This window comes from Penaeus chinensis, chromosome 4, assembly GCF_019202785.1.
Source record: "Penaeus chinensis breed Huanghai No. 1 chromosome 4, ASM1920278v2, whole genome shotgun sequence".
Classification (NCBI taxonomy): domain Eukaryota; kingdom Metazoa; phylum Arthropoda; class Malacostraca; order Decapoda; family Penaeidae; genus Penaeus; species Penaeus chinensis.
Window position 1 is genome coordinate 34620441 of NC_061822.1, and position 7500 is coordinate 34627940.

Below are 7500 nucleotides of genomic sequence, written 5' to 3' on the forward strand. Positions count from 1 at the left end.
TTTTAGCATGTTTCATCATGTTTGTATTCAAAGATATTTAAGTCATTTTGTAACGAAAAGGTGCATTCTGTACATGAAATACATTATTTTGACAGTATCCTGGAATAAAGTATAAAATCATATGTTACTTTGCACTCACCTTTAAAGAAACCTAAATAAATTTCATAATTTTAGAGCAGCTATATAGTTATTCATATTTTGGGAAAGAAAATTGTTTTGGTAGGATGTGAGTCGTATTTTTTTATGTGATATTTCACGTTACCACGGCAGGGTACCAGGGCGGCATACCATCGATAGTTTTGTCACTCGTTGCGAATGGCGAACAGGCGGAGGTAAGTCTAACATTACTTTCAGTCGCTAAATAACGATCAGCTGTGGGTCATGTTAGGTAAATGAGATAATGTGAGTTTCCCTCTTAACTGCCAACGTCTTGTAAGCAATTTGTGAAAATATACTGTGATAATTCGGCTTGTATTCAGTACTTTATTGGCAACGCAATTCACTGCAATAATGTGGATTGTTTTCAATATTCTGTTATAAGCAATATCTGTTGTGCCTAGCGAACTTGCCAAGCATGCTCGTACACAGCTTACGGCGCTCGCTCTCCAATCTCTCCGTATTTGACGAAGGGCAATTTTTCATTCATTTAAAAAAAACGCGTTTAATGTGGCGGCAGATACAATGCGTGTGTATGTGTGTATGTATATATAATATGTGTGTGTGTGTGTGTGTGTGTGTGTGTGTGTGTGTGTGTGTGTGTGTGTGCGTGTGTGTGTGTTCATATTTACATTCATATATATATATATATATATATATATATATATATATATATATATATATGTATGTATATAATAATAATAATAATAATAATAATAATAATAATAATAATAATAACTTTGGTGTGACAGGCTCTTGTGACTTTGGTCAAATTATGGCTCTCTCTATACTGTGCTTCTAAACTACCCCCTTTGTGCAAGGAATGGCCGGGGTTACCATCCAGTGCGAGATTTGAACGGGTCAGCAAGATTGCTAGACGAGAACGCTACCACTGCACTGCATAGCACAACGCAGATGTGTGTAGGTGTGTGTCGTGTCGTGTGTGTGTGTGTGTGTGTGTGTGTGTGTGTGTGTGTGTGTGTGTGTGTGTGTGTGTGTGTGTGTGTGTGTGTGTGTGTGTGTGTGTGTGTGCATTGGGGAAAGACTTAATTCCCCATTCTTCATCTAAATACACGAATAAACCGGGCAATACCACGAGTCATTTGCAAACCTAGGAGACAGCGAAACAGATAGTCGAGGAAAAATGTCACCCTGCACACTGTAGGCTACAGCCCAGGAGCCTTACACAGGGGCGATAAGAAAGGGAGAAAAACGTGAGATGGAGGGTCTCAGGAAGCCATAATGTAAAATGGGGTAAGACCAGACAGCATGAGATACCGTTAGACAAATTGAAATATTTGTGTGAGAGGATGTGCTATACGTTAAACTATGCGTCGGGGAGGGGGGGGGATAATATGATTTATAGTGAAACTAACAAATAAAAACAATGTGTAATGTAAAGTTTAATTTATATATCCATCGCTCTAATCACTCGGAAGTGTGTGTGTGTGTGTGTGTGTGTGTGTGTGTGTGTGTGTGTGTGTGTGTGTGTGTGTGTGTGTGTGTGAGTGTAGGTGAGTGGGAGGGCTGATATTATACTTTATAAACAACTAATACCAGTGTGAAATAGTTAAATCGATGCATCCATCACTCAAGTCACTTAAAAGTAGGCGAGCAAATAACAAACCACGAAGAAAAAAAATCTTTATACGATTTTAACGTTTTTTTCCCACAGCCTACGCCATGAATCAAAAGGTTAAAGGTATTGGAATAACACCAGAATATAAAAGTGAAAGAAGGCTAAGGTATCAATTTCTACTTTTCCTATTAATGACGCTCAAATGTTAAGTGTTCCTAAATATATGGGTGTGTGTGTATATATATATAATGTAATATATATATTCATACATATATATTCATACATATATATACATATATAGGCCTACATATTACATATTTTTAATATATATACATACATATACGAATATATATCCACAAATATACATCTCTGATAGAGCCCGCTTCCCTTATCCCTTACGGATAAAGATAAAATATACTTTCGGGAGTCCGGCTTCTTACTAAAATCCCAAGCTACTCAACTACTCTCCGGAGCTTCATCCGAACGCGATCGGAAGGGGTAAAACGTGAAGTGTTTTCCTTGCTCGGTCTTTTTTCTTTTTTTTCGTTGGAAATATATTTAATCTTATGGTGTTAAGTGACTTCTGAAATATGTAGATAAATCCGTTTACATATATAGAGATGTATATATTAGTGGAAAACAAAGAATTGAAATAAAATATGTTCAAATAAATGGCGTAGAGTCCCTCCGGAGACAAACAAATGACAATAGAGAAGTGTAGCCCCGGGCAACCGAGCATAACAGTCTTCAAAGGCTTTACGTGTTGATATTGGCTCGGTATACATATTCATATAAATAGTCACATGCGTTTGTTTCTGCTTTGGAGAAGTACAGACATGGATAGGTAGAAAAATATATGCTTAAAAAATAGATAAATCAGAAGTGTCTATCGCCGGTATGTAAGGTTTACTGTGCGACAAATACAGAAGTAAAATTCCAGTATTTATACCGAATTCCTCACGACTGACACCCGCGGGCATACAACAAAAGAATAAAATTCAGCATCGTTTAAAACAGTGACAGTCGAAGATAATCTATACCAGGAGCCGCCCACTCTCCAAGCAGCTTATCTTCTTTACGGACAATTACTGACATGCTTATGATCTCAAATCCACCATTATGTTCTCCCACCACCTCAGCCATTGTCGCAAAGACCTCCTTTACTCATTAATTCAATAGACAACCGAGTAAACTCCTCAAGGTACGGACATGATCTATCCGGTGAATCTGAAACAACCTGCGCATCACAAATTCTCCTCCTCTTCGCCTGTGGAAATCGATCGAACACATACAGTGACCTGGTATGTGTTCTTTGTTCTGCACAGCCGGCACTTGTATCAGTGGAAGAATTGAAGTCTGATACAAAGGATAAAGTATTTTGGTCAGCTTTCTTTCTCTTCTTTCTTTTCTCTCTTTTTATCTGCTTTCTTCCCGTCTGCCTGTCTGTCTTTCTATCTGTTAGTCACTCTTTTATTCATTCTTTCTTTCTGGCATTAAGAGTGCACATGACCTTACGGCCACTATGGATAATAGAAGTCGGGGTCTCCTGACAGTATATTTATAACAAGGAGGTACAGCGCGGAATCAGAGACACAGATTACATGATGATTGAATTATAATGAACCTGTTGAATCTTTTATCTAGAGACCAAAAAAAATAAGAGGAGCAAATCTTTTCCCAGATATTTGCTTGTAGAATTTCCGCATTTTTACTGAACCAATGCAAGACAGTGATGTTACAAGATTGAATATTCAAGATGATGCGTGGCTTAGTCGGGGAAATAAATCTGGGTTACTGCTCACTAGCACTGCAGTTCACACATGGATAATTTACTGACTATATTCAAACATTTTATGATAATAATTGCGATAAGACGTAATATCAGCGCATGCGTCTGTAGCCGAATCAAGTGTCAAACTGTGCACCATTCAGAACCACGAATATACGAAAATGTATTAATCAGATAAATCAAACTCGTGACAAATCAAAAGTCTAGGTAAACGATGAGGAAATATAAAACGATTTTATATTCCACACAAAGAACCACTTACACATATGAAATCAAATAAGTTACAAACACACAAAGTCACAACGACCCCCAATCTCTTGATAATTGTCTCGTTCCTGTTGAGCTTTGAACACGAAGCTTCGAAGACCAAAGGGGCCTCGAACTCCTCCAGAGGTTTCGAACTTTGCTACACATTTCCTCTGGAGAGTTTACGTTTGGACTTCCTGGCGTCATCACGTGAGCTCCTATAATTTGTTGATAACTTTTGATGATGGTAAGATAATTAGAAGATAGGGAGCGGAATAAGGATCATTAATTCAGTTTCTAGTGTCAGGAAACTGAAACTGAGGAGTGCGTAATGACTAAACATTGGACATTACACACATGATTATTAATATCACTTTTGACTTTTAAAAGATATAGCATTAAACTTTTGGCGTTATGTAAGGAACTAGCGACAGTGGGAAATTACAGATGTTTTTCCTCTCTGTTAACCAAGATCGATAGACGATGATGAAAAGAAAGCAAATGACCATGCGCCTGGGTGATGACGTCACACCTCAACTACCAAATTCCTTTCATAGTTAAATTAAGTTTATCTTTCACATTTTAGCCCCTGTTTGCATATTATTTTAGAAAAGATAAATTGTACATGGCCATACTTGACATGGATCAAACATCTTATACATATACATATCAAAAGCTATAATGATACGAGCAAGTTAAATTAAAACAAATGAAACAAATATCTATAGATCCGTATTTTTACTATATAAATTATGATAAAGTAGTAACCGTTAATAATAAGAAAAAGACAAATTTAAGTGCAAAACTGAAAGGAATGAGAACAGACCTTATATTCTGTGGATCTTGTTATTAACAATCGTAATTCAAATACAATCTACTGGCATCATGATATCCATATTGTGAATTAAAGGTTTAAGACTCTTCAAAGTCAGTAGTATACTTTAAACTCACTCTGTATTTACCATGACATAAGAACATACAAAAAAATAATGTATGAATAAATCTGTTCACTTAAAGGAACTTTCCTATTCAGATAATAAATCCACCGGAATCTATTGTAATCCCCGAGTGTCAATTCTGGTTACATTCTAATCCAAATCGTTTATCATGCACTGGCCACTTTAACCGGATTGCTTGCTTCTTCTGTTTATTTTATTTTCTTGCATTACACTGGTTCGCTTTATATTGTTCTATTATAGCCATCAAAGATAATTGATTGATTTTCGTTCTGAATTCACTATTTCTTTTTTTTCTTCTTCTTTTTCTTCTTCTTTTCAGCTCTGGTTCTTGTGTATCTAAAATCAAATAAGTAAATATCTTGCTTTATTCCTCCACACATAAATGGAAAGACGAGAAACACTGGATGACATTATTCGAGACATAATCGACGTTAAAAAGTAAACCCTTTAGACGTCTTTTGAGGGACAGAGGTCGCCCTTGATGTGGAATTTACCCCACGTACTGTAAAGAACTTTCATTAACAAGATCATTTTTTTTTTTTTTTTCGGTTGCTATTTTTTATGCCTACTGTTATTTATTTTTTATTATTATTGCTATTTTATTTTATTAGTTATTATTATTATTATTATTTTTGCGATCATTATTATTACTATAATTGTCATCATCATCATCATGACCATCATTATTATTTCATCAGTGTTATCATTATTTAAATCATTACTACTATCAACTTCAGAAACAGAAAAAAAAAAAAATCAAAGAAAGAGGTACTCTCTCCCTCTTTCATCCTCCTCCTCCTCCTCCTACTTTTCCCTTTTGCGTCCTGCCAACCCTCTCACTCCTAAATATTCCTTAAATTCGCTCTCCTCCCACTTTAAGCCCTTCAACTGACCTCTCTCACTTCCCTCTTCTTCCTCCTTCGCTTTATTATCGCCTTCCCTCCCTCTCCCATCCCAATTTTTTATTCTGAGTTCCCTCTTCTTTCTTCTTCCCTCTCCCCTTCCGCCATTTAGTCCCCTCCAATTCCCTTCTCTTTTCCTTTCCCCATCTCCCTTTTCGTTTTATGTCCCCTACCTCTCTCTCCCTTTCCCCCCTTTCTTCTCTTCCTTCCTTTCCCTTTCCTATCCTCTCTTCCTTCTTAACTTCCCCCCTCGGAAAGTCTTGTAAATAATAAATGTTAAAAAAACGGACGGTCTGATTACTTGAAAACAGTGTACTTATCTCGAATGATAATGAAAATAACAATAGTAATAATAATAATAATGAAGATGATAATAATAATAATAATTATAATGAGGATAATGATAGAAATATAATTGGATTCTCATAGATTCGTGATATTCGTAATGTATGTGTGTGTGTGTGTGTGTGCGTGTGTGTGTGTGTGTGTGTGTGTGTGTGTGTGTGTGTGTGTGTGTGTGTGTGTGTGTGTGTGTGTGTGTACGTGCGCGTATGTGGCAGCCTTTAACATTCATATTGTCAATTATCACCTCATTTTACACCAAAATGGATGTTTCGAGGCATAGGTTGCCCACAATTCATCAAACGATAAGATTCGAAGTCTTTCCTTACATGGAATACTTTTACACGCGTGAAATGTATGCGCGACGGACGAACGGACCGCGTGCAGAATTATAATAGGATTATTATCATGATGTAATAGATGCGAACAGGTAAATTTGCATAATATAATCAAATCAGATAAGTGGTTAAGGATTCATTTTATAGTACCGTGTCTTTCCATTAATAAGCTGATTAGTTCACAGGCAGCATTCGTGCCGCTACTTTATCTTTTCAATTAGTTTTTTTATACCTTATAACCAGAACTGCTCATTTTTTATAATAATGTTTAGTACATATTATCAACATGTATCTAAATATCTACCTACCTACTTGTGTGTGTATGTTTTTTTGTTTGTTTTTCTTCTAGATATTATCAATTATGAGGGAACGTTGATAATGTTGAATATATATGTTAAATGTATGCTATATCATTATGCAGCTGATAACCTGTATGCGAAGGGGAGGTGAAATGCTCATTAGAACAGCCAGCCGTATACATTACACAATATGATTGCATATATTCGTACACACACACACACACACACACACACACATACACACAAACACACACACACACACACACACACACAAACACACACGCACGCACGCACGCACGTACACACATACGGGAGAGACGGACAAAGTCATATAATAACAAAAAAAATGTACAGATAGTGACAGCAAGGAAAATAAAATACCACTCAGTAGCTTAAACATGATTTTTTTTCCCCTTTTTGTCACACTAAGCCATACAGTATAATACGAATCATGTTAATGAATATGATAACAATAAATTTAATGATAATAACAGTAATGAGGATGTTGATGATAATAACGATAATGATGGTAATGATAGAATAATGATAGTAACAACAACACATACACAAAAAAATGCAATAGCAATAATTACAACGATAAAATAATAAAATACCATGATAGCAATAATAATGATAATTACAATGATACTCATTTTCACGCTAGCAATGAAGACGAGATAAGATTGATGATATTGATAGTAATAGAAAATATGATAATGATAATAAACAGTAATGATAAAAGTGATAAAAGTTATGATAATAAAAGAGTTAATCTTTTTCATAATTATCATTGTTTTATCCTCACTATTATTATCATTATCATTATTCTTATTATTATTATTGATATCATTATTGTTACAATGAACATGATAAGTAATAATATTAAGGAT